This window comes from Bos mutus, chromosome X (assembly GCF_027580195.1).
Source record: "Bos mutus isolate GX-2022 chromosome X, NWIPB_WYAK_1.1, whole genome shotgun sequence".
Classification (NCBI taxonomy): Eukaryota; Metazoa; Chordata; class Mammalia; order Artiodactyla; family Bovidae; genus Bos; species Bos mutus.
This window is the reverse complement of record NC_091646.1, coordinates 36,377,442-36,380,367: the sequence shown is the minus strand read 5'-3', so window position 1 is coordinate 36,380,367 and position 2,926 is coordinate 36,377,442. Positions and strand designations below refer to the sequence as shown.

The window sequence follows — 2,926 nt, the reverse complement described above, 5'->3', positions numbered from 1 at the left end:
GACCCTCCCGGCAGATGCCGACCATCCAGAATCCAAAGAAGTCTTGGTTAGCAATGAAGTCTGCTTGAAGTTTGGTATAGGATGCCTCTCTGGTGCCACAATTGCCCCCTTCAGGCTCTGGCTGCTTTACCCTCCCTGTCTCTGGTGGGGGATGGGCCAGTCCACAGCTGGCTACCTCTGCTCAATCCTTTGTTCTGTGAGTAGGCCTGGTGGTGTCTTAGGTTGGGGCTTTTCACAGAATAGCTATCCCACAGTCTGGGTTGCCATCTCAAGCTAGTTCCCTCAGATTGCCCTCAGGGCATTCAGGCCCTGTCCTTACCCTAAGCAATGCAGCCCATGCCTCCCTGTCCAGCCCCGGCTTGCTAGTGGGGATGTGAGTGTCTAGGCTGCTGCTCTGCTGGAAGTTGGTGTTAGGCACGTAATCTGTGGGTTTTAATTATTTATTTTTCCTCCCAGGTATTTTGCCGTCTGAGATTCCAAGGCCACAGACCCACCAGAGAGAGTGTTTCCTGGTGTTTGGAAACTTCTCTCTTTTTTAAGACTCCCTTCCTAGGACGGAGATCCATCCCTACCTCCTTTGTCTCTATTTTTATTTTTTATATTTTGTCCTACCTCCTTTCAAAGATAATGGGCTGCCTTTCTGGGTGCCTGATGTCCTCTGCCAGCATTCAGAAGTTGTTTTGTGGAATTTGCTCAGCGTTCAAATGTTTTTTCGATGAATTTGTTGGGGAGAAAGTGGTCTTCCAGTCCTATTCCTCTGCCATCTTAGGACTGCCCTCCTGAGTGGTCCTTTTAAAAAAAATGCTAATTTATATTTAACTGAATGTTTGGTGATGATGGAGTAAAAGGCAGGAGAATGATGAACATAACTGCCTTGATAAAGGATCCTAGACTTGTATGAGCTTTTGCAAAGATCTTGATAATCCTTAGTGGTTAAGGGCAACTTCATGCAACCAAATAAGATGAAATTAAGTCAATAACCTTAAAAAATGGCTAAAATGTTTTTTTCCCCCCAAACACATCAGAGAGGAATGTGAATAATGTACATACAAACTGGTGTTCTGTCAGTGACAACAAGGACTATGTGTTGGTTCATATCAAATCCGAGAATATTGAATAACCAAACATATAACCTTCTTGTGGTTTTCTTAGTATGCAGCATTCATTATGGTAGTTAGATCCCTTCACTTGTTTTTTGCAAGTCTGAAGTTGTGTTTCTTGTGTCGTTGCTGGCATCTCCACCCTCAGAGCTGCTTTTATTTTCTTCTTCTTTGCAGTCCTTGTCATCTTCGTCTCCTGGAGATTTTTGGGACTGTTTAGAGGATTTCTTTGAAGTGTATGACTTTTTCTGCTTTGAGCCTGCTTTTTCACTCTTTTTTTGCCTTTTCCATATTCCTCTACTCTGTCGCCTTCTTCCTCACTGCTTGTGTCAGTGGTATTCCCACCTTCTCCCTCAGTTTCTGAAGAGCTCTGTGGCTGAATTGCCTGATATCCAGTAAACTTTACTCCTGGGTTATTTTCTATTTCCCACAATCCTTCATTAAATTCTTTACATTTGTTTGATTTTCCAAACTTCTTTGTATTCCTTGTAAGGGAAGAGCTGTTTGGGACCTAGAAAAGCAGTTTTGTAGGTGCCAAAAAGAAGATAGGGTACTTACTGCCTGGAGGCTTCACAGCTCCCTCTGGGAGTTCATCAATCCCAGTGGGTTAGTGCAGGTAGCCCTTCATCTTGGCGAAGACCAGGTCGCCTGCCTTGTACTCATGGGGCTGTGGACCCGCCATCCTGGCCGCTCCCCTTCCTGGTCGTTCTTGGGTGCCAAAAAGATTCCAGGATGCTGCCCCCACAGCAGGCCTTGAACTGGGCAGGTGGGCGGACAAGGGGCCACTCAGATAAGGGGAAGCATCAAGGTGGTGGCTGAGGCTAGGGGTTGGTTAGGGGGGCTCAGCAAGCCCAGCAAATCACCACCCGGCAGCGGGAGAGGGGAGTCCCCAGGCTCTCGGCTCTTGCCCAGGCCGAGGTCCCTGCCACCACCACGCTGCCCATAAATTTTAATATTTCAGAAAAAATGCCTATTTCTGGTACTAATTCCCTCATAGATGTTTTGAACACTTTGGTGATGTTGTCCTGAGGTGTAGCAGCCTTAACTGTCCTTATCTTAACTGGATTTCTGGTTCTGAAAGCCTTTTCAGTACAATTTTCAGTCAGTAGTGTCATTTTCTCAAAATTAACATGTGGAAGGTAGTGTATAATTAGTAGAGAGTATGTGCTTTGCCTCTTAACTGCACTTTGAGAACATTTTCTGTATGTCTAGCATCAGTCTACCTCGTCCCACCAGGAATGAACAGCCCATTTTATTCTCTCTTGATTTGGACCATATGGCCCATCTTTATAAATGAATGGCTATGTATGTGGCATGATGTGAAAACTTCTGACATTCCCCTTGGTGTCTTAATATCTTTCCTATGCTTCCTGCCAGTATTCTTTACAAGGTCTTATATTATCATTCCTTTGTAATTTTGAACAGACATTTTAACTTTTATTAGCTGCAGTGTTTTTCTATGTACAGCAAAAGTAATGTGTTATTCTTAGGTTCAAGGGAGATTATTTGTATGAAATGCTTAGTAACAACAACAATGTGGTAACTACAGCAAATGTGAGGATAATTTTATTTTATTTTTGTCGAAGACATTATAGTTACTCACTAGTATTTCTAATTATTTTCCCTTTCAAGGTGTAATTGAAAGTTGGACTTCCCTTCCTCTTTGAAAATAGGTGTGGCCATTAGAATTGCCTTGAGCAGGCAACAAAATGTGAGCAGAAGTTATGAGTGTCATTTCCAAACAGCAGTCTTAAAAATGTTTGTCTTGTTCTCCCTCATAACTCACCATGTCAGTTAAAGTAAATGACAACCTTCCAGATAGTGGA

The 2,926-nt window shown here is 43.4% G+C and overlaps 1 pseudogene; it reads right to left on the bottom strand.

Moving 5' to 3' along the window:
- Positions 1–1,074: 1,074 nt before the first annotated feature.
- On the bottom strand, positions 1,075–1,782 carry LOC102282168 (hepatoma-derived growth factor-related protein 3 pseudogene; annotated as a pseudogene).
- Positions 1,783–2,926: the final 1,144 nt, after the last annotated feature.